We start from the raw sequence: 22,391 nt of genomic DNA on the forward strand, positions 1-22,391 counted from the left end.
GGCTATTTTGTTGTGCTGGAGCTATTAAGTCCTCCTCATACCATTAAATATTGAATTGTTTTTAAAAGTGTGCCTTTTAGCAATTTAAACATATTTAACCTCCCAGTTCTTGAGAATCCCATTTTAACCTTAGAGAAGATGTCTTATAATACACTCAGAAGCCGCCATACCATATCTAGAGATGAAGAGGTTGCTAATAACACAGATTCACTTATGGAAGCACAAAAGGTGAGAGTAAAAGGAGATACCTGCTGTTCCTACATTCCAATAGGTAACAGCTCAAATCCACCCTTCCCACCCCAATCACAAGGCTTCCAGAATGTCTGACTCTGTCCTAAGGGATTCATATGTATTAGTTTATTTAATCCTCACAATATCCTTAGGGGGCAGATAATATAATTACCCTGATTTCACACATGAGGAAACTGAGGCCTGGAGAAAGTAAGTAACTTATACAAGGTCACATGGCTAGGAGCAGAAGCGCAGTCAAAAGGCACACAGTTCAGCCCCAGTACCCACAGCCTTACTTTGCTATGAGCGATGTTTTGTAATAGAATAATATACATTGGAACTTTTAAAAATTAATATTTTGAGTGGGCAATACATCTATATGGTTCTATGGTTCTGACATGAAAATTATGTACACACACAGAATACATGTGTGGACAAATAGCTGCGTGCATGTATGTGTACATACATGTATGTGTGCATACATGTATGATCACACACACATGAATCTCTATATAGCCAATTCCTGTCTTGCATCCAACTTTCCCCTCTTCCCTATAGATAAACACTTATCATTGAATATCCTTCCAAAATATACTTAGGCAAATAAAAATAGAAATATACATCACCATACATTTCACATTTTACACAAAAATGTATCATCCTACACACATCATTTTTTTTCACTTAATATTTGCAGGAACTTTTCCATTTACATTCGTAGAGAGCATATTATTCAATTTTATGGATGTATCATAATTTATTTAACCAGTTATACTGATGGATGTTCATGTTGTTTTCAGCTTTTGCCATTACAAACTGTTCTACAATGAATAACCTTGTATATAAATCATTTCAAAAGTAACCTGTAGAATAAATTCGCACAGGTGGAGCTGCTAAACAAATGGGTACGTGTGTTTTCAATTTGAATAGTTCTTGTCAAGTGCCCAACTTACCTGCTCATCAGAAAAGTAATTCCTAAGTTGTAGAAATGAGTAGGCAGCTTACTTGTTAAGAATATGAATGCCTAACATTTCATTTCCCAGTATTTGTGAATATTAATTGCTTCCATCTCCTTAAACTGTTCATAAACTCTGGTACATACATAAATACTCTTTGAGTTTCCTTCTGGGGGGGGTGTGGGCAGACGGGTGTTTGGGAAACTTAAGGGAGGGGTGCAGATCCACATTTGGCCTTTGGAGCATGGAAAAGGAGAGGGCATGATGGACACTGAGAGAAAAGTCCTAACTAAAATAATTCTGCTGCAGCAGAGACTTGAATCCTGATGTGACTGGGAAGACACGCATTAAGTCCCCTAGAAATTCTTAAAAGCTTTGGAGAGTATATGGAGCTTTTCACAATCTGTAGAGGACCTAAGAAACAGGGTGAACCCAATTAACTCCTATGAAGGAAAATTTCCATATCCCACACACAATAAAAACCTCAACTAAAGTTTAACGAGGTAGCAGCCAGAAACCAGGCTTCCTGTTGTCCTTGAGCAGGTGAACTGTTCAATTGATAACGTTGGGGTGTAAGGGCGTGCTATATAAATGCATCTGTTCACTGATGAAAGAACTTTGAGGAAGAATGAACATGTGGTAAGATTGTAAAGGAAGAATTCCTGAAGAACATGAGAAGTAGGAGGACTTGAATGACCAAATAAAAGAATGAGAACCTGAAACAGAGGTTTAATTATTAAAGTGAATCAGTAAAGAAAATTTATAGTATTGGAAGAACCAACAGTCACTGGGGTGAAAATAGAATAGGAAGCGGTTATAGGTGACTTTCACATGCTATGCTTGGGCGACTAATGCCAAATATACTGCCCCTTGGGTCATATCACTCAAATACCCTATGTAAACAAGGTATTTTGTTTTGTTTTTGCTGGGCAGTCCAACCTATCTAAGAATACCAAATAGCCTAGACAAGGCCAAGAGAAGACCTCTAATGGATTGTCCCAGAGTAACTTTGTGAAAGTTGAACAACGTGACATCAGTTCCAAGTACCTATAACTACTATCTTGGATGATTTAGGTAAAACTAAAAGATGGTGCTGGGTTACTCAAATTGTTCCCCAAGCTGGCAGGACAAGTTTCTAAGCCTATTGTGGTTGAGCTTCCTCGGAATAGACAGCCTGGAGAGATTCCACTTTTCCTTTGTACTTACAGAAGTTTAGACCGAACCTCTTCCCAGGGTGGAACTCCTAATACTGCATCGCTTTAAAAAGGCCAAGACAGGGTAAAAATGTAATCTCTTAATAAATAGTATCTGGAAGGACATCTGTATAGACAGAAGGTTGTTTTGGTGATTAAAAAATAAAATAGAAGTCTCAAATCTCATATAATCTTTAATCTGTTGCCTCACTTAGTGAAAACAGCATCAGTGTCCGCAAAATGAAAAGTTCCAATCAGATCAAAGTTCTGATCCAGAAGCATGTGCGACAATACTAACTAAAGGCTCCCCTCTAGTGGCCAACTGGAAGAAGAATAAAAACTGCCAAAGTGCAAGAAAAATACCAGAAAGGAAACGGTAATAACCAATGAAAAGAATGTCTATTTAATTTTCCCTTCATTTCAGGGAAAATAATAAATCACAGGAAATGCAGCTACATGTAGAAGAGTGTCTTGTTCTTAATTGCTCTTCCTATCTGGATGAGCTCGCAAGAAGTCCCAAAGTCAAGTCCATAGTTTTGGTGTTGACAATGTATAATAAATATCATACCAGCAGAGTGACTTTTCTACCAGTGACAAATTGGCTGTAAAATCGAAAAAGTCTTTACAAAAAGTGGTCGAAATACAATTAGTATGAGGATTTTGTTTGTCTTTCCTGTTCCTCAAACCTTTCTCAATTAGCTACTCCATAGGTAGCTAACAGTAATATAGTCATGTGTATGTATATGTGTGTATACATATATAATATAGCTACTCCTCAGGTAGCTATAGTGCAAAGAATGACTTCAGAGTCAGGAATTATGGAATGTACCCAAATTCCACGAACGTATGCCTGTTTGACCTTGAGTTATTTAATCTTTCTGAGTCTCACTTTTTTAAAATATGAAGGATGCAAATTTTGTTCTTCCAATCTCCCTTCGTTTTGGGGAAAAGATGATGAAATGTGTATAAAAATACTTTGTAAACTCAAAGGTCTACACAAATATTAATCAGTATTAGTTTTGCAATCTCTGGGTGAAGATGGTGGATTTAATGAGTCTTAGAATCGAAAGCGGTATTTAAATTTATTTAAAACATTTGTTAAAGTCTTTGTCTTAAAATTATTAGTTTACTGAAGTTGAGGTACATTGAGTGATTGCCTAAATTCTGAAGTTTATCTGGCATTAGATGTAGCAAAGGAAAGCTAATTATTTGTCTAAATTTTTGCACTGAATTAATAACACAGAACTATCAGATCTTATGTCCTGAAGTTTATCACTCTAGAAATCCAATTATGTTATTAATACTTTTCCCAGCAGTTTCAATAAGAAACACAGACTGATAAATTTAAATGATTAAAATGGTTGTGGATAAATCAGATAACAAAATTTCACTCCATGTTTAATTATCTGAGGTACAAAGTCATAGGTTTAAGAAGGCATTAAATAGGTTAGACCTACTGACACCATCATTACTTGAGAAGAGTTTTTTTTTTAAGTTTATCCTGGAAACCCACTATCTTTTATCTGGTTTCATCTACCTGTTTGCTAATTTTAAGGGCAGGATGGAAATCAGTTGACTCTTTTTACCTCAGGTATGTTGGAAAAAAACTAGATATTAATTAATTAAACTTCAGCTATTTTCAGGGAGCTTTATTTGACTGAAATCAATCTGCTTTAACTTCCAAACCAGTGGGATGATACAGGATCATTATATTTAGAATGACATGGCATTGTAATAAATCTCAGTATAAAAGTGACACCTTTGTTTCTATGTATAATTGTTTTATAATGAGAAAATGCTGCTGGAAATTAGAGGACTCAAAAACAAATTATTTACTCCAAACAACCCTGTTCTAGTCATTAATTACAAGAAGAACAAACTCTTTCTGCCAAGTCCTTATGGCGTAGCTAAATTGAGAGAGGAAATATAGATCTCGGCAAAGAGTTTATTATTTTTCATTTCTAGCTTAAAGCAAGTCTCTCCAAGACACAGAATGAATTTAATAGCTTGGTACAACAAGTAAATAGCAGTTCATTATATTTTCTTATTTAGGAAAACAAAATTCAAAAGGAAAGCATTCACAGGAGGCACAGAAATAAAGCAAAGTTAGTTCTTTCTGAAAACAACCCTCAGGGGAAAACAGTGTGGCTCTCTTGAAATTCAGGTAAAGAGAGCAAAGTACTCAGAAGTTTTCAAACTTTTCTATGTATTAGAATCACTTGGGAGGTTTAACCCCTCTCCCCCAACCCCTTATGCACAGACTACAACCCACATGGGGACATCAGTACTTTTTCTAGTTCTCTAGTTGATTCCAATGAGAAGCCAAGTTTGAGTCACATGACTTTAAAGCATGAAAGTAATAATTTAAATAAATGGTCATAATATGACCATGGATTGTTCTTATAACTTCCCTATGAATGACAAGAAGCAAAACTTCATCCTGCAGGTATGTAAACTGATGAACAATTACATACAAGCAAGAAGCAGGGGTCATGCAGATGAAATCACTGGACCAGCGGAGAATATAGTGGGTTAGTGCAGGACTGCATGCAGAGCTCCCTGCTAGGGACTTTAGGGATATAGAAAATTACATGGCGATGCTTTAAATGAGCTTACAAATAGTTGGGGCAACCAATGTGCAAACAAATCCAGACTAAATGCAATAAGTGTTCCAAGTGAGTTACAAGCCAAGTGATAATATATGGCAGAGCAAGATAATGTTAATGATTTAGAAAGGTAAGTAACAATATCAAAATCTCTACCTGGCTGATTGCAGGTACTTTGAAAAAAACAAATGCATGACAGAAGGGAACCTCAGCAGTGGGATATAATAAAGGAATATAAACATAACTTTGTGTGCAAGCTCTAAGGCAGTGATCCTCCAAATGTGGCCCCCAGACTTTCAGCATCAGCATCGCCTGGGAGCTTGTTAGAGTGGCACCTATTTGGGTCCCTTCCAGACTTACTAAGTCAGCTCTGGGGGTGGGGAAAGCAATGAATTTCTAACAAGTAGTTCAGGTGATTCCAGTTTGAGAACCTCCACAGTAAGGCTTTTTTTTTTTTTTTTTAAAGATTTATTTATTTATTTCTCTCCATCCCCCGCCCTGGTTGTCTGTTCTCTGTGTCTATCTGCTATGTCGTCTTCTTTGTCCGCTTCTGTTGTCAGCGGCACGGGAATCTGTGTATTCTTTTTTTGTTGTTGCGTCATCTTGTTGTGTCAGCTCTCCGTGTAGGTGGCGCCATTCTTGGGCAGGCTGCACTTTCTTTCACGCTGGGCAGCTTTCCTTATGGGGCGTACTCCTTGCGCATGGGACTCCCCTAGGCGGGGGACACCCTTGCGTGTCACGGCACTCCTTGTGCGCATCAGCACTGCACATATGCCAGCTCCACACGGGTCAAGGAGGCCCGGGGTTTGAACCGCGGACCTCCCATGTGGTAGACAGACGCCCTAACCACTGGGCCAAGTCCGCTTCCCAGGTTTTTCTTGAGAACAAAAATCTCTGTATGCTCTGGAACATCTTTGGAACGACATGAAAATAGCCATTTAAATCATCCCCATGTATTGAAGTAGAGACACCATATCTGTACAGGGTAATATATTCACTGATAAGCCAATGCTGGCAATATTATTTTTGGGGGGAACCATTTAGGAGATCAGCAATCTTAGTTAAAGTCATAAAATATAAAATAGCAGATTAGTTATTGAAAAAAATACCAGGACTGAGTAAACAGTGATGTTAACGCAAATTTTTTGCATTACTGCAGGTACTCGTGTTTATATCTAAGACACGTGATCTCCCTGTTTCTCTTTAATCCCTAAGTCTTCATTTCCCCTTGTTTATAGGAAGGGAGATATCATACCAACCACAAGAATGTACAAACTATAATTACATGCAACAACATGGAAAAATCTCATAAACGTAATGTTGACCTAAAGAAGCCTGACCCAAGAATGCATAGAGTATAATTTCATTTACATAAAGTTTAGAAGTGGAAAAAGTTAAATTTTAGAATTAGATGTCAGGTAATAACCTAGGAGGCTAGTGTCTAGAAAGAGGCACGGGGGGGCGGGGGGAGGTTCTGGGGTCCTGCTAATATCCTGCTTCTTGATATCTTCATGCTGGTTACCTCAATGTGTTCACTTTGTGAAAATTCATTGATAACTATTAACACACTTACAATCTGTGCACTTTTATTTATATATGCTTCGAAATGAAATTTTTTTAAAAAGTTAGAATAGATGTGTTAGGGTTTTTTAAGAAGTCAGGACATCCTTCCTTCAGCATTTAAAGATGTGTTGGGTGTTGGGGTGTAACTGTCGGGGAATGCTGGGGGTGTCAATGTCATCCCCTGAAGTGAGCAAAGCCTACCGGACAATGATATTTCATCCTTGGGATTCCAAAACTCCAAAAGGATGGTCAGTTTTGATGGTGCTGGACACTCATTCACACCCTCAATGTGGCCTAAGTTAGGACAGGAACAAAACTTCAAAGAAGATGAGGTTTTGACCCGTTCCCTAAGTGACTGTTTGGTGGTCTGTACTATAGGCACATTTGTTTCCTCAATCTGTCAGGGTTGCATCCTCCTGACTCTCTTCTGCCATTTGCAGCTATGCCCAAAATCTTGATTTAATGTTTCTTGTTTTCTCCGCTTGTTCCTCCTTCCTCGCCTCTCCTTCCTTCTCATCAAAACCTTGAAACCGCCACCTACTAACCCACTTTTCAGAGTAGCCTCTCACTTGCTGGTATATAGAAGTTTCTAGAAATTTCTACTTACCTTTCATTCAAATGCCCATCTCCTCACATTTGTTTATGTGAGGCTTCCTGCCTTGCGAGATAAGTCACAATTTCTTCTCTCCCTTGCAGTATCTGCTAAACCTTGGCTCTGAAAAGTTCTAGCCAGTGAGCATGCTAGACCTTCATTTTAAGACCAAGCATAGCTTGCAACTGAGCATGCTCCACTTAATCCCACCTTTCCCAAACTGGAATGGTTCATATCACTTCATCCCATCATTAACCATACCCCTTAGCCTGCTTTCCCCAAACTGGATTGGCCCACATGATCTCGCCCCATCCTTAACTACTCCCTTAAGCTTGCATTCCCCAGAGGGTATAAAACTCCAGTGCCCATTTTGTTCCAGGCTTGCTTCCAGTCTTCTTGCTGATCAACCATGCAATAAACTCTTTTCTTCATATCCTTGTGACTCAGTATTGGCACATCAAGCAAACAAACCCACCTGAGCAGTAATAAAACCTACTTGTTCTCTGTTTCATTCTCTCAGAATCTATTATTAGCCTGTTCATTAAACCAGTTGTCATTAACCCTGTGTGCACACTAGAAACCCTTGGAAGTTTTATAAAAATACTTGGCCCACTGCAGACTCTTTAAATACGAATCTCTGGATATGGAGCTCCAGCAGTCAGTGTTTTTATAACACTGGGAGATACCAATGGGCAGGTCAGAGTTGAGAAGCTCTCTACAAACTTATAAAGTTAAAGGAACATCATTTGTTTATGAGCCATCCCTGCCTAAAACCATTTCGGGATATTACTGGAGCCTATAAAAGGAGTGATCAATTATTCCACATATCGTCTTCTGACCCTATACGGCAGAGATTGTCCTGGGCTGGGACAGAGGCCAGACAATGCTGACGACTCCACCTACCCATGGTCATAGATATCCTAGAGCAACTACGACCAGCTTGGACATCCCCACTTAACATAAGGAGGTCCTGCAAAAATCAGCTTCCTTTGAAACACATAAGGTTTTAGAGTGTATTCTGAAGAGCTAATGTCATGGCTTCAGTTTTAATAGATTTTAATGATGTGTAAAGTTCTCGGCTAATAGTCAAGAAAGTGTAAAGTTTTATAGAAGTAATGCATCAATGTGGAATTGCGTCCTCTCTTATTCAAGTTTATTATTGCTTGTTTCTAAAACTCAAGAAAAATGTGAGAATATGTCTATTAAAATTCCTACTTTCCTTTTTATTTTAATTTATTTACTTTTATATATTTTTTATCTCATTCTATTTGTTTCTTCCTTGCCTTTGGAATAGGGGGGAAAAGCATTTTCCTTGATTTTATTTGGTGGGAGAAGTTACAGGGGAGGGACAGGATGTGACAAAGTCAGGAGTTTACTAAACACATTTTCCTTGGCTGCACAAAGTGCCTGCAGAATGAAAATGACCTAATGGCAACCAATGAGCTCCTTCCTTGCCAGCACCATGAGGTCAGTTCTTCACAGCACTGGGGTCTAACACCAGGGCTTCAGCATCGAAGTCAATACCTGCCTTAGAACAGGCAAAAGGTATGCCTACCCTGGACCTGAGATTTGGAGGGCTGCTCTGACCCTTCTTTGGCCTCTTCTTCAGCCCCATGTGAAGCCATCTGCAGGGCCCCAGGGACATACCCACACGGAGACCATGTCCTCCTTTTTGGACCACGGTCTGGGAACCAGGATATTGGTTTGCTGCCCGAATGGTCCCAGGCCTACTAACAAATGACTGTAGGCCCCTTTCCCCATTTGTCCTTTAGGGGGCAGATTGTGCCACTGGCATGCACACCCCAGGCCTGAGGGTAGTTGCAAGGGGGGTAAGGGTGGAGGTACTTGGACAGAATTTAGGCGTGTGGGCTGCATGCCTCCATGTCATGCATATCCTGGTTCACAGTGGAGCCAGAGGGAAAGCTAAGAGTAAGTGGACCCCTCAATACCAAGGGATTTGAAAATACTAAATTTGAACCTGGCCTTCCAGGCTAATATGAAGGTATATTTGTCAAGGTAGGAGGACAGACCTTTGACACTGAGGTGGAGATGGAACCTAAACATTGAGGCCCTACATTTGAACTTGACCTTTGGGATCATTGTAAAGGCTTATTTGTCCTGGAAGGAGGCCAAGGCTTTCTTAATTTAAATTCGTTAGTGTAATTTATAACTTATAAACGTAACAAGAGGCTCTTCACCTGTATAGTGCTCACAAATTTTAGAAGCTGCCCTGCACATACCTCACCCTAGACCAGCTGAACCAAAATGTTTCAGGTTAGGCTGGTAAATCTGAATTTTAACAAGCTCCTTGGGTAATTCTCACCCACAATTCATTTACCTGCCACTACCCTAAATCCTTATCTCCTTTCTCATTTTTTATCTGAAGTCCTTTTGTCAATGTAGTACTGTTGAGTAATTCATCTGAACATAGTGATAAAAGATAAAAGAAGAAAGATTTTATTGGAACATAAGGCACATACCAAATCCCAATGCATTTTGTTTGGGAAATAGGTTTATTGAACCCTGTGAGTGTGTGGCTTCCATGCTGATTTTTCTCAGTCCAAAGATGTCCTGGGGGACAGCTGTGATCCCTTCTCAACATTCAGATCATTTTTCCCTCAGCAATAGAATTATCTTCCTTTTAGATTGGTCTTTTCTCTCAACTGGTTCCTGAGTTTTTTTTTTTAAAGATTTACTTATTTATTTCTCTCCCCCTTCCCCCCCACCCTGGTTGTCTGTTTTCTGTGTCCATTTGCTGTGTCTTCTTTGTCCACTTCTGTTGCTGTCAGTGGCACGGGAATCTGTGTTTCTTTTTGTTGTTGTTGTGTCATCTTGTTGTGTCAGCTCTCCGTGTGTGTGGCGCCATTCCTGGGCAGGATGCACTTTCGCACTGGGCGGCTCTCCTTACAGGGCGCACTCCTTGCGCGTGGGGCTCCCCTACGCGGGAGACACTCCTGCGTGGCAGGGCACTCCTTGTGCGCATCAGCACTGCATGTGGGCCAGCTCCACAAGGGTCAAGGAGGCCCAGGGTTTGAACCGCAGACCTCCCATGTAGCAGACGGACGCCCTAACCACTGGGCCAAGTCTGCCGCCCTGAGTCTTATTCTTTGACCTAGTACCTATTTTATTTTCCCCTCTCCATCTCTAAGCTTCAATGCCTAGAATTTTTGCTTTAAAATATGATCGTCAGGAACTGCTATGGCTCAGTGGCTGAGGGCTAGCTTCCCACATATGAGGTCCTGGTTTCAATCCTTGACCCAGTAACTTAAAACAAAAACAAAGACATATGTATACACACACACACACACACACAAAATTGTCTAGTCCAGAGCCCTTTGCTCTCTCCTGGTGCGTGGGAAATGTTCTTATTTGCCCAGACTCTGTTAGTACTTTGGCAGCACATTACAATCACCTGGGGAGATTTAGAACTTCCCAAGCACAGTTCTGATTGTAACCAATTAAATCCTGATCTGATTACGATGTTCAAGATGTTTGTCTGTGTGTGTGTGACAAAAGTATGGGGAACAGATAAGTTTCCATTATTCTGGCCACACATCAAAAATTTCTAAGGACTCTTTCCTTCCCAGATACCCAGAGACTTTTGGCCATCCCTTCGTTATTTTTACAGTGTGAAACAAGCTCTACTCATGAGTATAATTTCATCTTACCTAACTCTGCTCATTCCATCAATGCCTGCAAAAGCTTGCCACAAGAGTGTCATCTCCAAACAAATGAACTCCAAAATCTTCTGTAAAGAAGTCTCATGACCAAGGACAGTGAGTACTATAACTGTCTTCCAGAGCTTTGAACTAAGGCTAAATTTAATTAAATCTCCCGGGGTCTTCTTGGATTGGAGAGTGTTCTTGCTGGGGGAAAAGTGTTATAAAACATACTGGTAACATATCCACTTGCTGGGGAAGTCTTGGACATGCCTTTCCCAGCTCTCATTTACAACCCCACCCCTCCTTTCTATCATGCGTAGATGTTTCCATTCTGCAGCCTAGGGGAGATTTTAGGTATAATCAAAGAGCCTGACCGTACCTTAAACCCTAAACCTGGAACAAACAGTCCCAGCTGCTTATCAGGATGGGAACTCTCAGTGGCAGGGCACCTCTCCTGCGGTTGGTTGTATAAATACCCCACCTTTGGGCAGCACTGACTTATTTCTCCCCTTCAACACAAAGTAAGGTGTGCAGAGCTGCCATCCACAGACCCTGAACCAAGCAGTTGGCCTTCTTGGGAGACCGGCCACCATGAGACCTCTTCCCGGCTCTTAAGGATCCCTTGTGCTGTGTAAGTAATAAAGCGGTCATTTGCTGAAAGTCTTTGTTGTGCTTGAGCCTGTGTTCCCATGATGCACCATAGAGCAACTTGGTCCACAGATCCTGATATAGTAAGCTGGAGGCACAGCGAAGCATGGAGTTTGTTGAGCCTTTGGTAGTTCCTATCATCACATTCCTTTTATAGAGGAGTGTCTTGGGCAACACAGGGCTCATGGCTTTGTGGGCTGAAGTGAAGTATCAACCCATGGGTGAGGGACCTAGATTGTGCTTTCTCTGTCTTTGGGGAAGGACAACAATAAATGGGACTTTGAGAACCCCCCATGCATGCCAGGGAGGTGGCTAGCTGGCTCCATGCTGAGATCAATGAGGTTGGAACTTCCATCAACCGACATACCCTCCCCTGGCTCATGGCCTTTTATATCCTTTTATATCTGTTCTCATTCTTGCCACCCAGACTGATCTTGAGGTTATAGGGAGGCCAGTCATTATTCTGGAGAGCATTAGAACAGAAGATGGGGACCTGGAGGTGAATACAAAAGTGTGAGCTTTTATGGAGAAGAATATAAGGTATATAAAAGTCAGGTCTGGACAGAAACCTGGAGAGGATCTCCTCGTGTGGCTGTCCTGACTTTAGGATAAGGTTATTACCACTACCACCCTGGTCAACCAGGCTGGATGGAGGAGTCTTGGCTGCATCGTGCCCAGCCCCATTTTCCAATAAACACTTAGTCAGTTAGAGTTAAGGGAGAAAGAGGAGTGGGGTGGGGTGGGAGAATGGACGGCCACAGCCCCTGTTTGACTGGCCCCTTGAGGAAGTCAGACAAGTTTGTCCCAAACTGGGTGACCTCCATAGAATTCCAACTAAGACTTGGAGTCATGAGAGGGAAACTGGTCACACTGCGACAACTGGGTATGGTCCCTGGGTAGTCCATCTGTGTCAGAAGAATTTAGTCCCTCACCAGATTCCCATTTCATGGTGGGACATTGTTGGTATTATTAGAAAGGTGCCTCCTGAGTGGGATGATAAGCTGGTTCTCTGCCTTACCCCCAGGTTTCCCCTGGGAGACAGGACTGAGCAGGTTTATCATACCCCTTTGTGTGGGGTAATGGGATTATTTGCTGCAATCAGCTCGCAGTAGGTTGGCTCAAACCGAAGGCAACACAGAACTTTATGAAATAAAAGGATAGAGAGAACCACACAAGAGAGGAGATAAAGATGGGATCAGGGGACTCACAGCTTCTGGAGCTGAGAGCCTCAATCCTAGTTTCCACATTGCATTTATTGGGAAACTACTGAGCAGCTGTTTGCTATCTGAACTGTAACATCATCTACAATAATAGGGAACAACTGCAACATCTACAATAGAAAAGGTGTAACATTTACAATAAGGAACAGGTAAGCCAGTTTCCCACAATTATTGTCATACCACCTGCTTGGAGTAGGAGGGTAGCCTCTGTAGTAACTGAGAGAAGCCAGAGTGGCATGCAGTAGGCACCCACTTGTTAATCCAGCAAGTCCTGAGATCCACAAGATGGGTTTGTAGCTGCCCCTACCTCTCAAGGCCCCTACTCCCAAGTTATGTTCTTGTGGCTACTAGAGCAAGGAGAACTTTGGGAAAAATATAAACTAGATGGAGGGCCATGAGCTTGACAGGGACAATCTGCCCCTACCTGACCCCATTCCTACAATCCCTAGGTACAGGCAGTAAAAGGAGGAAGATCCTGAACATCTACCTCTCCTTTTAGACCTGACTGAGGACTGTGGTCCCCAGGAAGGACCTCTTTGCCCAGGTTTGACTACATTGGAAATGCCTAGGGATGGGGCCAAGGGTTCTGACAGAAGGCCATACACCCAAGTATGTGTACAATTTGGGGTAGTGAACAAATCTTTATGGCACTTTTTACACAGGTACCTAGTTCAATATCATTCTGAGAGACTCAGAGAAAAACTGGTGACAAAAAGCTTTTGGAGGTTTCAGGCATTTCACATGGGTATAAGGACATGTGGTAACTGCTACTCTATGGGTTGGTACCTTTAGCTCTTTGGCCACTCCTGTGGTCATGTTTCCTGCTGGTGAATGCATTATATAGATTGATATCCTAGTGACAACAGCGAGAATATGCTCCCCTATCCCAACAAATTCTGGCCACCAAAGTTGGGGCAAGTGACAGCATATATACCCCCAGTGCTTATATCTCCTTACTTCATTGTCTAACAGTGGCAACGCCACATCTATGGTGGAGAAAAGGACATACTGAACTCTTAAAGGACTTTTTTATGTACAGGTGTCCTCTACTCCATGATCTCTGCCTATAATAGCCTGGTATGGCCAATGAAAAAGGCATGTGGACTATGGTGGCTATTGACTACAAGTGTGTGAATGCAGAAGTGTCACCACTGGTGTCCACAGTCCCAGACATTGTGATGCTCACAGAAGTCATCATGGTTTTGCAGTTGTTGACCTGGAAGTGCCTTTTCCTCCATCCTTCTCCTGGAGGAGGTACCTGCCTCCAAAAAGAAGGCCTGGAAATTGATTGGGCTATTTGAATACTGGTGCCAGCATATTCCCCATCTCTGTATCTTCCTAGTGCCTCTATATTAGGTGACGTGGAAGGTGACGTGGAAAGCAGGTACTTTCCACTGGGGAACAGAAGAGGAGCAGTAGGTCCTGAAGGAGGTAAAAGCAGCTGTTTCAGCCATCCTGCTTCTAGAACCTTTAGAACCTGGATCTCCATTTGAGTTACAAGTCTTTGCCACCTGGTCCCACACTGACTGGTCCCTCCTGCAGAAGTAGGGAGCAACAGGAATTTGCAGACCTCTGGGTTTGAGGACCAAGAAGTCTCCAGAGGTAGCCAGTGCCCCCATCCCCCCTCCCCTTTGAGAGGCAAATTCTGGTGTGCTATTGGGCCTTGGTGAAAAAGGAAAGGATCACCCAGGTTTTCCTGAGGCCAGTAATCTTCATTATGCCCTGAGTCCTGGGTAATCCACTCACCCAGGCAGTGTCCAACAACAGAGTATCATCACGTGGAAGTGGTACATTCAGGACTGTGCTCGCCCAGGCCCCAGGGAGTGACACACATGCATGAATTGGTGGTGGAGGTACCCCTCAACAATGATCCTTGGCAACACCAGATGAGGTTTCTTCCCTCCCTGAGTTGGCACCTTGGGGATCCCAACTCAAGGATGCTCCACCAGATGCTCAGTGTTGGTTCAATGATGGATCAACCAGGCCGAAGTCATTTGGCATCCATTGGGCAACAGCCACTATTTCCCTTGCCTCACTCAGACTACATACCACTTCTGGCATGGAAAGTGTCCAATGAACAGACGACATCTCCTCTGACCAAGGACCCCACTTTACTTCACAATCCACTCTGTGATGGGCCCAGACTAATGGAATTAGATGGACTTTCCACATCACCCACCACCCACAGGCAGCCAGCACTGTGGAGAACTTTAATGGCTGCCTAGAAAGAAGCCTAACACCCTAACAACTCTTTTACTGGGTGGATTTTCCACTTTTCTTGGGCCCTCTGGAAGCTGAAATCAGCAGTCCGTTGGAAGAAAAACATGGACTTATTCACCTTCCTAACACAGGGAAGGGAGGAGGGTGGGGGAGGAACCCAGGCTTTGCTATATGTCCACCTTCACAACCATCATGATAAGGACTGGTCCCAAAAGGGGTCCAAGCATACACCACTTGGCACTCTCCTTGTCAGCCACTATCATTATACCATCCCAATTTTACCCCATTACACCCTCCACATGATTCCCAGGATGGTGGGAGGTTAGGTCTGGCAGGTGGAGGGGTGCGATGGCACAAGTGGGCCTAGAAGTGCTTAACACACTGAGATGACAAGCCAGTGGGCTGGACCCATGGGCTCTGACACACGCATACTGGAGGTCAGTGGTGATGCCTACCCCTGGTTGGGCCACCAGTACCCTTGGGAACCAACATAGGATACCTTCAGGGAATCTCAACAACTCCCATCTATCAGGAAGGGGTGAAAATGGACTGAAAGATGTGGGTAAGGTGCTCACATCAGTGGGAAAGGGGTGAGGTTAGAGCTCAGGGCAAGAGGCAGACAGACTGGATAGTCTTACAGGGAAAAGCTAAGTTACTGTAAATAGGCTGGGAAAACTGTCTCCCACAGGAGGTGGGTGCATTACCACCCTGCCAGGAATAGTTAACATCACCCCCCTCCCCCCAATCCTCACCCCTGTTTTCTACAGATTTGGCTCAGCAGCAACGTGGAAAGGAATCACCTTCATCCTACTGAAATGGGCCATGACGGTGGCAAGGATCCTGCTTTCACACTCCTAGACAACCTGTCAGGAGGCAACAGCTCCCAATATAATGAAACTGACAAAAGGCTCATTGATCTTTCATGGCCCTTTAGGCTCAGCAAAAAATCATTAGACTCTCTACCCAAAGTAGTGTTGATAATTGCATTGTCTTGGACTTCCTCCTAGCCAAATAAGGAGGTATATGCGCTATTGCTAATGCCTCTTGATACACAGGGATTAATACCTCAGGGAGGTAAAACAGGAGGTGACTAAAATCTAACAGCAAAGAAGAACAAAGTTGGAGGACTCTTGACTTTAAAGCATATTACAGAGCTACATTGGTCAAAACAGTATGGTATTGGCATACAGATAGAAATCATGATCAATGGATTTGAATTGAACATTCAGAAATGGACCCACACATCTACGGTCGGTTGATTTTTGACAAGGCTGCCAAATCCACTCAATTGGGACAGAACAGTCTCTTCAACAAATGGTGCTGGGAAAACTGGACATCCATATACATAAGAATGAAAGAGGACCTCATTTTACTCCTTAAACAAAAATTAACTGAAAATAAATCAATGACCTAAATATAAGAGCCAGGACCATAAAACACCTAGAAGAAAATGTAGGGAAGCATCTTAAAGATCTTGTGGTAGTTGATGGATTCTTAGAATTTATACCCAAAGCACAAGCAACAAAAGAAAAAAGAGACCTCAAAATTACTTTCATGCTTCAAAGAACTGTCAAGAAAGTGAAAAGGCAGTCTACTCAATAGGAGAAAGTATTTGGGAATCACATATTCTATATGGGTTTATCCAGACTATATAAATTTAAGCCTACAACTCAACAATAAAAAGACAAACAACCCAATTAAAAAGTGGGCAAAAGACTTGAATAAGCACTTTTTCAGAGGAAATACAAATGGTTAAAACACATGTGAAAAGATACTCAACCACAGTAGCTAGTAGAAATGCAAATCAAAATCACAATAAGATATCATTTTATACCTACTAGAATGGCCACTATTTTAAAAAACGGAAAACTACAAGTGTTGAAGAGGATGTGAAGAAATAAAAACACCTATTCACTGCTGGTGGGAATATAAATTGTGCAGCCACTGTGGGAGACAGTTTGGAAACTTCTCAGAAAGCTAAGAATAGAATTGCCACATGATCTGACAATCCTGTTACTAGGTATACTCAGAAGAACTGAAAGCAGAGACGTGAACAGACATCCGCACACCAATGTTCATTGTGGCATTATCCACAATTGCCAAAAGATGGAAATAACCCACGTGTCCACTACCTGATGAGTGGATAAGTACAATGTAGTCTAGTGTGTGTGTGTGTGTGTGTATATATATATACACACACACACACACAATGGAATGTTATTCAGCTCTAAGAAGGAATGAAGTCCTAATGCCTGCAACAACATGGATGAAACCTGAAGACATTATGTTGAGTGAAATAAGTCAGACACAAATATTGTATGATCTCACTAATAAGAACTAGTTATTATGAGCACACTCATGGAGTTAAAATCCAGAATACAGGTTACCTGTAGATAGAATGATAGTAGAGAATGGGGAGCTAATGCTTAATATGTGCAGTTTTTAATAATATTCATTGTAAACCTTTGGAAATGGATAGAGGTGATGGTAGCGCATCATAGTGAGAGTAGTTAACAGTGTTGAATTGTGTGTGTGATTGTGGTTGAAAGGGGAAGTTTACGGTCACATATGTCACTAGAAGGAAAGCTAAAGGTCAAAACATGGGATTGTATAACATAGTGAAACCCGTTGTGGATGATGAATGTGGCTAATAGTGCAAATATAAGAATGTTCTTCCATGAACTAGAACAAATGTATGTCACTATCACAAGGTATTAATAATATGTTGGTGTATGGGAAAAGTTACAGCTGATGCAAATTATGGACTATAGTTAACAGTAATATTGTAATATTCTTTTATCAATTATAAGAAGTATACCACACAAATGGGAAGTGTCAATAATGGGTAGGTAGAAGGGACATGGGGCTTTTCTTTTTGGAACAGTGAAAATGTCCTAAACTTGATTGTGGTGATGAATGTATAACTCTGTGATTATCCTGAGAGACACTGATTTTACACTTTGGATGGATTGTGTGGTGTATGAAATAATTTTTAAAAATGCACATGTTTACAGGGCAGAATTCCCAAGGAAAGTAGGTTGTAAGAAAGGAACCAAAAAATGAATTTAATCGTCAGGTCAATTTGGGAAATGCTGCATTTTCTATCTACGTTATGGAAAAACACAAAGCCTAGAGAGAAGTTTAGCAGCAAATTAATCTGCTGCTTAAATTTTTCTAATAATTTATTATATTAAAGACACTTTCATAACCAGCCAGGTTCTAGGTAGGGCAGATAAACAAGTAGAAATGTCAAATGACTTGTCTAAATTCATATCACCAGGTGCAAGGTGGGAGCAATGCCTGCCCCAGAAATCCAGGGATCTGGAAGTTACATCAACTTAGACATAGGGAATCTCGGAAGAAATTATAAAGAGCTTCTAAGCCCCTTGTGAAAAGTAGTTGATAGAATAAACAGTTTTAAAGGAATGCTAAATTAAGAGTCTGGAGATTCGGATCCCATTACTGGTTCTAAAACTGATGAGCTGGGTGGGTCCGCGGGAAAATGGCATAGCCACCTCTAGGCTTTGGCTTCACTGAACTAGAACTTAGTTTATAAAATCTTATTCTTACTCTGACATAGTAAATCATGTAATGCCTTTGTCTATTTGAAGAGGGGTCTGTATCCAGGTCTTTTTAGGTCTAAGTTCTTTGAATATAGACCATCCAGCAAGCCTCTTGCTTCTTCTGATGAAAGAGTCCCTTTCTCCTAGAAGAAATCATGTTGCCTTATGGTTTCAATAAAAGTGGCTCTGCTTCTCCTTGTTCCCTCCCCTCTCACCACAGGAGCAGGCACTGACAGAGGACACCATCCTGCCTGCCCCTGTACCAGTTGCAGATATTGGTACGGGCATAGCCATATGACCCAAACTGGGCTGGAGTGGAAACAGTATGACCCACACTGGGCTGGAATGGAAATGGTAATTTCTTTCTTCTGGAATTGTTGAGCTGATTAAATTGTGAGTGTGGAACTGGGGGAAATCTTTTTTTTTTCTCTCTCTCTCTTTATCTCGCGGAGTGGACTTTTATGAAAGAAAGCGAAAGTGAAAGAGTCTGGGTGGCATTTCAGCTCCACATAGGACTGAAACAGTTATATCCTTGTACTTACAAATCACACCAGCCAATAAAATCTCTTCCCCCCCCTAAATTAGACTGAATTTGGTTTATGTTGATTGCAACCAGATGAGTCTTAATCAATATATCCTAGCTTGAACATTTGGTGGATTTAGTAGAGATCTGTGTTTCTTTTAAAAAGGATATATCATTTTCCCAGAAAGCAAATCTGTGGAATGGGATGAATTTCAAACTCGACCCTTTTCTTAATTATTCAATTACTGAAAATTCACCATGGGGAAAATAAGCACTTTTTCCTGGGTTGAAATTGTGGATAAAATCAGTGCCCTCAAGAAATTCATTTAAAATCTGTTCTTCAGATCTTCCATTTTCATGCTATGTGGTTTGTTTCTCATCTTGATCTTGGATATACAATTTACAAAAAGCCTCAGGTATGATGACTGAAGACTTGGGAATAAAAGTCAAAATTAAACTGTTGGGGTAGTTGAGACCCTCACAACTGTGCTATAATGGATAATAAATAATATATATTTATTGATGATAAAGGTGAAAGAAAAAAATCCAGCGGCAAGTCCACTGGCTGCAAAGAGGTTCAATGTGAAACTCTGCAGTTGGATGTGGTCGTTACTCCAATCAGGCCTGATCACTTGCTTGGAGTCTTGGTCCGAATAGGTGAAGCCCTCCTCAGGTGCTGCACCTACTGGTGTTCCCAAACCTTTACGATCAGCCTAGTTGAGAGCCACAGGCCAGTGGGCCCCTCCCATCCCTGCCTTTGAGTCTGAGGTGGGGGGTGGGCACATGCTGTGCAAGATAATAAAGGAGGAGTAGGCTATGGCTGGTTGAAAGGCGGAGCGGTAGAAGGCTGGGGAAGTCTTAGGCAAGCCCAGCCCAGCCCTGGCCTATGCCTCTCCCTCTCTGTTTTTCTTAGGTGCAGGTATTTCTGTATGTTTCCATTCTGCAGCATGGGGGAGACTTAAGGTGTAAAGAAAGCCCCAGCTGCTTACCAGGGTGGGAACTCTCAGTGGCAGGGCCCTACTCCTTGGGGGTGGTATAAATACTCTGCCCTTGGCAGCCCAGATTTGTCTCTCCTCTCAGATAGGAAAATGAGGCATGTGGAGCTGCCATCCACCAACCTTGACCGGTGCAGCCATGGTGGGATCTCTTCCCCTGCTCCTTCAGATCCTTCTATGCTCTGTAAGTAATAAAGCAGTGATTTGCTGCAAGTCTTTGTTGTGCCTGCATATGTGTTCCCACGATGTACCATACAGCACACATTCCACACCAGTCCACACTCCGTAATTTAGAAATTTAAGATGCACATGTACTTCATGGAAAGAGGAAAATTCAGGTACATGTACTCACTAGGTGCCTTCAGGCCTAGAAAAGTGGCCATTGCTAATGACAGTATTCATTCCATTAAAGAAGGGACTTTGAGATGTTTGCATCAGACACAGTCAAGCTATTCTAGCTACTTAGCATACAGCACCACAATTTTCAAAACTATGAGAAACACATCGAACGTAAGCCCAAGCAACTGATGTGGACCCGTGTAAGTTTGGACTCAGAAGCCTTTACTGTTGTTTCTAGGTAATAAAAAAGCAAAATCATTTTGTTAGTTGTGTAAAAGCTTTTCAATCTGATTCTAATTTCTTAATTATTGAAACCATTTTCAAGCACTAATTTTGCAGTAAAGAAGAAAAGAAATTCAGGAATATGAAGACAATATCACACTAATTCAAGAAATCTGTCAAATTCACCATGAATTAATACTATATTTTCAATTTCACCAAAGAGGAATACTTTGGGGATACTGTATACTTGCTCTTTGCTCAATTTCACAAAAGAGAGGCACTTTAGGAAATAAAATGGCCCATCTGGATTATGACAGTGTGCTGAAAAGTTGAACACATATGTGTCTTTTATGTGTCTCCAGACTCTACAGTTGGAGCCTAGGCTGGATTTTGTATCAAGGCCCGATTTTAGTCATTAATCTTTTACAAAGAGCTGTATAATTTCTCCCCCACTGAGGAAGGCCAAAATTCAATTCCAGCGAGGTTCTTTTCACAGCTCTGACCCACGCCAGTCTGAGATGCAGGGTCAGAGAAGCACAATGAGTCTTCCCTACAAACTCTTCACCTGCTAGGTTGTGTTAGGAGATTACTTTATTATTTTAAGATTAGCTCACACTAGGTACAGGGGTACAGCTTGCATAAAAATTGTGTACTCTTTGGGAGGAGAGAAAGGGATTTCCCTGAAGTCATTTGAACCCTTAGGTGAATATTATACTTTCGAACCTGAAAGATAATTTAAAAATCCCACGGCTTGGCTAAGAATCATCAAGAAAACACATGCTACTCGGCAGGGCTGTTCAGCAATCCTTACAGTAGCCAGGAGGTGGCGCTCAATTCTTAGAAATATCAAACCAGGACTCCATTTAACCCAGAATGGAATGGTCTAACATAAAAATGCCTCTCAATTAGAAAAAGATCAGACTCTCTTCACAGCTTTACAATTAACCATTAAGCAGTGGTGTTCAAACTTTATCCAGTTACTGGCAATCCAAAAGTAGGATAGGCAACAGAAGGGTCCCTACTCCTTTTAAAAATTTATTTATTTCTCCCCACCCCCTTGTTGTTTGCATTTGCTGTGTCTGTTTGTTGTGTGCTGGTTGTTTTTAGGAGGTACCAGGACCTCCCATGTGGAAGGAGGAACTCAGTCCCTTGAACCACATCTGCTTCTTGCCCTACTCGTTTTTATTTACCTTGTATTTATTTTCCTTGGACACTCTAAGTAAAATTAACATACATCGGTTTCCTCCAAGTGTTAAGTACTGCACAGAATTTAAAATGATGATTCCTTTCTCCTGGAAACTTGGATGAAAAGGTGCTTCAATAGGGATTGAAAACCTCTAGGGGCACGGCCTGCACAGCTCTATAGAACCCTGAACCAGGCACCTTTTGCTCTGGCCAGTAGGGATTCCACTGTCATCCACTGCTGCAGCGTTCCGTGTCTGCACGCCTCAGATGGTGGTGGTAGACACCATCTAGTCTGCAAACGCACGGTCTTTTTTGCCATATCCTTCCCTTCTCATGGCCATCGGCTTTTCCCTTTTTTTTTTTAAGAATAAAAACTGAGACATTCATGGTTATTTGTATTGTTTTAATTGGCACATTTTTCATTTTATACAATTATGTTGGTTTGGACAACAGTGGAAAACTCAAGAATGATTTCTAAGTTTACTGACCTTGCACAATGCTGGAAGATATATCTGTCTCAAAATGTAAATGGACTAACTTGCACGTGGGCCTCTTTTCCTGAACACGCAATGGGACAGGGGTTGACATAATAAAGTGGTATAAGTGAAGTCGATTTTAGATGAAGGTATAAAGGGATTAAAATGGAGACCAGAGAAGGTGGAGGAAGGCGAAG

The 22,391-nt window shown here is 41.6% G+C and overlaps 1 protein-coding gene and 1 long non-coding RNA gene across 4 annotated transcripts in view; one reads left to right on the plus strand and one right to left on the minus strand.

Moving 5' to 3' along the window:
- Window positions 1-22,391, minus strand: part of PDE4D (phosphodiesterase 4D) — a 1,544,760-nt gene that overhangs the window by 807,067 nt on the left and 715,302 nt on the right. The gene's annotated exons all lie outside the window — the stretch shown is intronic.
- Window positions 11,322-20,822, plus strand: LOC105746162 (uncharacterized). Its single transcript, XR_001118629.4, has 3 exons — window positions 11,322-11,434; window positions 18,675-18,808; window positions 20,058-20,822. It is a non-coding gene; the product is annotated as an uncharacterized lncRNA (long non-coding RNA).

Source organism: Dasypus novemcinctus, chromosome 2 (assembly GCF_030445035.2).
Source record: "Dasypus novemcinctus isolate mDasNov1 chromosome 2, mDasNov1.1.hap2, whole genome shotgun sequence".
NCBI classification, from domain to species: Eukaryota; Metazoa; Chordata; class Mammalia; order Cingulata; family Dasypodidae; genus Dasypus; species Dasypus novemcinctus.